Source organism: Arachis stenosperma, chromosome 7 (genome assembly GCF_014773155.1).
Source record: "Arachis stenosperma cultivar V10309 chromosome 7, arast.V10309.gnm1.PFL2, whole genome shotgun sequence".
Lineage (NCBI taxonomy): Eukaryota > Viridiplantae > Streptophyta > Magnoliopsida > Fabales > Fabaceae > Arachis > Arachis stenosperma.
In genome coordinates, this window is record NC_080383.1 from 22,884,880 (window position 1) to 22,892,782 (window position 7,903).

General features: G+C 27.4%; 1 pseudogene; it reads left to right on the forward strand.

Annotated features, from left to right (window-relative positions):
- Window positions 1-5,505: 5,505 nt before the first annotated feature.
- Window positions 5,506-6,247, forward strand: LOC130940348 (vacuolar protein sorting-associated protein 55 homolog; annotated as a pseudogene).
- The last annotated feature ends 1,656 nt before the right edge of the window (window positions 6,248-7,903 follow it).

A 7,903-nucleotide genomic window follows, 5' to 3' on the forward strand; every position in this document is an offset into this window, starting at 1 on the left:
TATCTCCTTACTGTAAACGAGATATGTGTATTTGTAAATATAAAAATATAATTTTTGAAAATAATAAAAAATATTAATAATTTAAATTAAATCAAACTCTTAAAAATAGAATATTTCAAAAAAGATAAGCAGTTTCAAATAATAGAAAAGATGAGCAGTTTCAAAATAATAGAAGAAATAAGCGGTTTTAACTAACTAATTAATGAACTTGGTATAATGGTTAGCTCACTAGTTTGCTTAAGCAAGTGTTGGAATTCGAATCCCGCCTTATTATTTCAATTGATTTAGTGTAAATTCTAATAAAAAACGCCGGTGGATGGAAGTAGTACGGTTAAGATCGTCCACCTTTCATATTAATTGAAATGTTCTATTTTTAAGAGTTTTGTCTAATTTAAATTATTAATATTTTTATTATTTTTATAAAATATATTTTTATATTTATAAATACATATATGTCGTCTACATGGTAATAATTTTTTAAATTATTTATTTTAATAAATAAAATATTATTTATTAAAATAAAAAAATCTAATAAGTTGTCTCTATGACACAGATATAATGTCACACACTCTTTTTTTTTTGTGGGTCCAATGAATCAATAATTGTGTATTCTAATTAATTTTTCTCCATCTAAGAATCATCAACATAAACTACTAATATATTGACACTTATCTTTCTACACATGTAGAAACAATTTCCTTTCTACACCATAGAATCCACCTTTGAAAAATTTGTTTTTCTTTACTTAAAATTGAATTTTTTTCTGGTCTGAATATATTTTGATGAACAAAAAGTAAATTTTAGTGTATCCTCTAAGATCTATACCAATGTACCCACACCACTTATAAAAAAAGGACAATAAAACACCACAAAAGAAGGAAAAAAATACCATATAAAAATATTAAAAAAAAAACAGAAACTAAAACAAACTAAAAAATAAAATAGGATTGATAAATTTTTTTTGTTGGGAATCTCATTGTCTTTCAAAAATACTTGTCAAGATCATTTAGTTTTTTTTATTATTATTATCTTTTTCAAGTATATTAACTAAATTTATTGTGTAAAACTAAGAAATATTAGTAATTTTTAAATTATTTTTACTTATAAAACTTAAATAGATGATATATTACTGATTAACGTCTCACATAAATATATTCTGAAAAGAAATAATTAACAGAGAAACTAACCAATCACATAAAGTTAAATATCAATCACTGAAAAGAATTTTTTTTTTATCGAAGATCTCGTAATTCTTTGAAAAAATTATCAGACACACCCAGGGACGGACATAAGGGGGACGAGTGGAGGCTTCGACCCCAACTTTTTTTAAAAAAATTAATAGTATTAAGTTATTATATATAATTTAATTTTTAAAAAAATTATTTAGTATTTCGTTTAGTATAAATAAAATTTCAGTCCAATTTAAATATTAATAATTTCAAATATTTAAAAAGTAAGTAATAATATTAAAAAAATTTGAAAAAGATATTATTACTAATATTTTTTAATTAAATAAAAATTTTTAAATTTTATAAACTGAATTCTTTTTCTTTTTGTGACTATCTTTTTTTTATTCATTTGGTATTAATTCTCTTTGTTTCAACTGCAACAATTAAGAGATCTTTTTTAATTATGAATATTGCAAAAAATAACTCAGAAATAAAATGAAAAATAAATTTCTTACTAATTGTCTTTTAATTATATTGAAAAGAAAATTGCTGAAAAATTTGACACAAATTCTATTATTGATTAATTTTTTCCGGCCCAGCCCCGAATACTTTAGGGGCTAATTTGGTGTGATTTCACCGGGTTTAGGGTCGGGTAAGGGTCTCAAAAATAGACACGGTCATTGTTTTAGGTCGGGTTCGGTCCATGGCTCGGGTCACCCAAAATCGGCCCGGTCATCATACACAATTAATATTTTGTGTCACCCGAAATCGACCCGGTGGCCCAGTCATCATACACAATTAATATTTTGTATATTAGTGATGGATGATGGATTGATGGCTATTCTTATATGAAATTAAGTATTATAAACCTTAATATTTTGTGTTATTAGTTATTATAAGACTATAAGTTAATGTTTTATATTTAAAATGCATAAGATTTTAAACTAATTAATGCATAATATTGTGTTATTTGTATTGATTTAAATATTTGGTGTTATTAGACAATATTAGTATTGATTATGGTTATACTTTAATTTTAGAGGAGAGTTGGTTCTTGTTATATTTTTTTAAGTGAATTTTACCATGTCAAATAATGATTGGAGTCTTGAAAATTTAGATATTTTCACAAGCTAGCTTATAAGAAGGTATCAAGGTAATATAATGTTAACGACCCGATTTTCACCTGATTTTTATTCGGTATAATCGTAGCTCGAAAGTGTATAAATTTCATCGGGTTTAGAGTCGGGTTCGAGTCTAATAAATAAGCTCGATATATATTTCGGATCGAACCTAAATCACATCAAATTCGATTTTACTCGAGCCATGCGCACCCTATTCCAATATATGAATGTAAGGCATATGAGGCGGAAAGGCATGAAAGAAGTATGGATGATTTTTTATTTTTTATTTTTTATTTTTTTATTATTATTTAATGTATATGAAAAATTAAGAATAATAAAATATTCAATTAAAACGAGATGAAGTTTGAGAGAATGAAGCAAGAAGTGATGTACTATGGAAAAGGAATCAAAATAGAACAGTTCAACAGCATTGAATAAATTGGATTGGGATCGAGAATTCCCTTGAATAAAGTAAGTGTGTATGTTTATATTGAATGATTGTAAATCTGATTTAATTTTTTGTTGTTGGTTTTATTTTTTGTGTTTTGATTCGTTGGTAACTCCTTTCATGTATTGGAGAGGAGTTTTTGCTTAGTTTTGTAACCAAGCCACCCACCACTTGCGTGGGGTGACACAGGACTAAAAAAAATTTAGTAGTATGAATAAAAATATATACTAAAATAAATTTAGTAATATAATTTACAATTAGGATTATGTATAAGTATAAAAAATAATAATTTTATTTATATTTAGAATAATTATGTATAAGAGTTAAAATAAAAAATATTAATTAAAATTCAATTAGGGAGTCAACTCTAAAAACAAAAGATTCACACGCCTTTTTTCTTCTATCTCTTGAAAAAGAAATTTAATGCAAGTCCAAAAAAAAAAAAGAAATTTAATGCTATATTTTATGTAGAGAATTAATTTAGATGCAGTCCTACCATTTATTTTAAAGATCATTTTAGTATATTTATACTATGGTCTACAGTGATTATAGTATTTTAAAAAATATTGTTAAAATTAAAAATATTTTTTATTATTTAACAATGTTTTTAAAAAATATTACTAAAAGAAATATTACCAAAATATTAAAAAATATATATTTTTAATTTTAACAATATTTACATAATTACTGTAATTATCATAGATATAAAAATACTAGAATCCAGTCAATCCACCTTATTTTAAACAACATTCATGATGTTATTATTTATAAAATTAAATGGTTTGTACTTTGGAGCCATTTTCTTTTCTTAATAGTCCCTCCTCCTCAAATTAATCGTCTTTTTTAACATTTTGAGATTAATTTAAAATGGAATTATTAATTTTGAAAAACATTTTATAAATCTCTGAAACCAAATGTTTTGAGATTAAGCTACACGGTAGCTTTAACCATAAGTCATAAGTCATAAGTCATAAAGCATATGCTAAATAGCTATAGTTTCCCAAAGACTATTAGCTAGGCATCACAATCAGATTAGATAATAACTAAGTAAGATAGACCCACATAATGTTACCAATGGCTCCATCCACCATAACCTAATTAATTAATTGACATGCATGAAACTCGTGTTAAAACTTAAACCGTACCCTACATGGCTAACTTATTCAATGGAACGCTGATTTGAATTTCCACTGTGTTCTGTACACTCTTCAAACTCGTCACATAGCGCATGGAGTTTGGAAACATGCCCTTTTCATCACTTTTTACACGCTTTCTTCTAGGTTACGTTGCTCCAACTTTTTTGGAGTTATTTACTTTAGTTTTGATAAAATGTTGGAATAAAATAGGTTTTTTTTATTTTAATTACATGGATAATTATTTAAAAGAACGGATTTTATGCTATTAGTATAAAATAAAATTTTACATAATTATATAATTATTTAATTATATCTGCTGTTTTATATGATTATTCATATGATTAATATAAAAAATAATTATTAAATGTTATTTTATACTAATAATATATTAAAATTAAATTTATTTATATATTGTCTTACTTTTTTTTTTTGTCTCTACTGCCTTATTACTTTAATGATATGTGGCCTATGCATTTTTTTTAATGTACCAAAAAATTAAAATAAAAGTGGCAATTAATATAAAATTCACAGAATATATAGTGAAAAAAGTATTAGATAATTTGAGAACAATTTAATATTATAAAGGTTACTTTCTATTCCTCTTTTTCTTCAATAGTGTAATCAAACTCAAAGTTTAGGGCGGCGGAAGCAGGTTACACGGCGATGGAAGTAGGTTGCGGCGTCGTCTGAGGCGTGTTGCAACGGCGAGGAAGAGGGCGAGAAAATGGTGGTGATTGAAATTGAATGAAAAATCTTAGCAGACATGCTTTTTTTCTTTGAATCTGAAATTAAAAGGAAAAGAAAAAAAAGGTGTAAAAACAAAAAATTTGAGGGATCAAAATCTAATTAGTAATTTTTTCAAAAAAAAAAGGTATATTTTATAATTATTTTGATGATGGTTAATCATACGCCGTTACTCCTATGCTTGTTCATAGGATTTGCTTCCATGGCCTTCGCTTTTAGTTCTGGGTTTTTGTATCCGTGAATTTAGTTATATTTAAACATACTATCATCTAGACCAGATTGTTGTATGAATTTTGGGTATCAATCAATCATTTGGCTAATGCAAGTTTGATCTTGTTGATTTTAAGGTAAAAAATATGTGGGATTGGGTTTTTGACTTTTAGGTACTATTATATGTTTAAACCATTTCAGATATGCAAAGGCTTGTTTGTGAAAAGGTGTGGAAATATCATTCACTTGTTCAATACTAAAGAGAAGTGATATCTTGTATGGCAAATTGTGATTAATGTCTATTAGGTGAATTAGGTTTGAAATCATATTGCATTTTAGCTATCGCATAAAAAATATGGCCTTTGTTCTCTTCGTTATGTCATTAATTTACATAGCTGCTGCTGCTGCTGTTTTGTTGTTTTAATATGGACTTACCTGATGCTGATCTCAAATCACTAGATTTTCTTTCTCTGTGCTTATGCAGCGGACACTGTGAAAATAAAACCAAACTTTTGAATATCAGTGTGGTTGGTTTACACCTTCATCTTATCTTTGTCAGTTTTGTTTAGAGTTGGTTTTAATTTAGTATTTTCTTCTGATTTAATATCCATATAGCATTATGGTAATGAGATTTCTTGATCCAGCCCTTTTTCCGTGTAACATGAGGTGAGTTAGAGATGGCAAATTTACCAGGATATTTGGGTTCTTGCTTGAGCACGGAAAAATTTGTCTTTTTGACAATCTTAGTCTCTGAAAAAATTGTCTTGTAAATTTTAGTCTGTGTTCTTCTCATTGTTAATAAATGCATCACATCTTATTGGTAACGAAGTAATTGTTGCTTACCTAGTTGCATCTGTGTTATGTGACAGGCATGTGCTTTGTATAATAATTGGTGGCCGATGCTAAGTGGTGAGATAAAGCATCTCTGTATTTATTTCTTGAAGATTTAAGGGAATGAGATGTTAATGTGACCGAACATTCCTCGTTTGTTATTACATTTAGTGTTTTGTTTTCTTGCAGCTATAACATATGTGCTACTCCCAATGTCTCTGCGGGGTCTAATAGTTCTTCTGTATTTTCTAAATCAGATAACAGGTAAACTGTTATTATTCAAGCATTAATTGAAAAACAATTTAAAAAGAAAAAAATATAAGATTGTATATCGAGCCAAGGTTATTAATCATTCAACTTTTTGTTTTGTGGTCTAATGAATGATGGAGCAACTAGGTGAATTTAGCCAAGTTCATGACTGGATTCTCAACTATTGGAAGTATTGCTATTCCAAGCATTCTAAATCATTCTGTTGTTATTGGTTGGAAAGCCTTTACAATGAAGCTTTCATCTTTCTTCGTGTTTGTATTGGTCATATTGTGTTTCATGGGGATGAGTGATGAAGGTGACTATTACAGTATGATATGAGATAGACATAATTTCATATGTAAAAATGGATTTATTCTTTGTGCGTGCTATTGGTTCTCTTGCTTTTATAAGCTTTCACCTAGACATTTTTCCCGTTTTAAACCATTGAAATTGAATGCCATTACCATGTTACTGAAAATGATTTTCAAACCTCAGCAACTGTAAGGGAGCTTTTAGCCAAAATATACGGAAACTTAACGTACTTTGTATATGTATGTATGATTTACCGTCAGTTGGGGAATGAGGCAATAATGTTATTATCATAATTGAGTTACACTTGTTTAGATAGTGAATTGCCACTTTAATACAATCGTGAATTAAATTCTTAGGAAAAGAATTTAATCAATTTATCGTAATTACGGTGTCCCGAGTTTTTTCTTATAGAATTGTTAAGGCTAATGATATTTTCGTTGAATTTGATTGAGAAATTGGATTGATATTCTAATAATTGTTTATGAAGCAACTTGTTAATGCGGAATAAAGTAAGGATAAAGATTTTTTTTTTGGTATAAGTAAGGATAAAGATTAAGAATGTGTTTAGAAAGCATAAAATTAGAATTTTCTTGAGAATTAAATTCTTTTTCTTTCTTTTAAACATAAAAATTACATGAATTTAAACTCTTTTAAAAATTTTAATTCTCATCTTCAAGCCCAAAATAAATCACAAATCCAACCTGATGAAATTTGAATTTAAAGTTAAAATATCTAAACTAACCCTAACATAATTTAATTTTTCAAATATTCCCATTTCTCTTTTCTTTTCTCCCTTCCCTCAATATGAGGGTAACATAATAATATTACATATATTTTAACCATTCCTTTTTCATTTAATTCTTTTTATTCCAAATTTAAGAAGTGGGGGTGAGAATTGAATTGCAGATCAATTTTTTCTAGATTTCAATTCAATTCCATCTCATTAAAATTTTCAAACACACTTTAATTAAATGCAAATTCTGAAACTAAGCAGCATTCGCAATAGCCACTAAAGGATTCAAGAGGACCGATCATATGAATGTTAGTACAACCAAGAAATTCATTTGTCCATGGCAGCAAATCTCTCTTAAGTTTTTAGACTAATAAAATCACTAACAAAAACAGAATTTTCTGACCACATTAATCACCTTGAAAAAACATGAGTATGAGCAAACAACTCAGAACATATGCTTAATCCTATAGTGTCTTTTTCTCATTTTCTTCTCTATTCTGCATTCTGTAAAATATTTTTAAGTAGCATTCAAAAAATGCAGCATGAAAAGAGTAGGACCTCCGCAACTCAAACCACCACAAATTAGAGCCTCTGAATGGATGAACAATGCCAATTATTGACATAAAGATTCACATCAATTGTATTTTCCATTTAAAAAAGCACAATCATTTGTTCTTTGTACACAACCACACCACATAATAATTGCACTGCACATTAATTAAGGAAAGATTAACACATAGCACGCCCAAGTCAACTAAGAATCTAAGATATACTGTACAAAGTCAAAAATTGTCACAGAATCAGAATCTACAGAGTGATAGTGAATAATGCAAAGTATATAGTTCATTCACAGTCACAATTAAAAAGAACAACAATTAGGAATACTAAAATTCAACATCGAAAGGAGCTAGATTTCGTTTGAAGCAGAACCTCTAACACCAAAAATCACA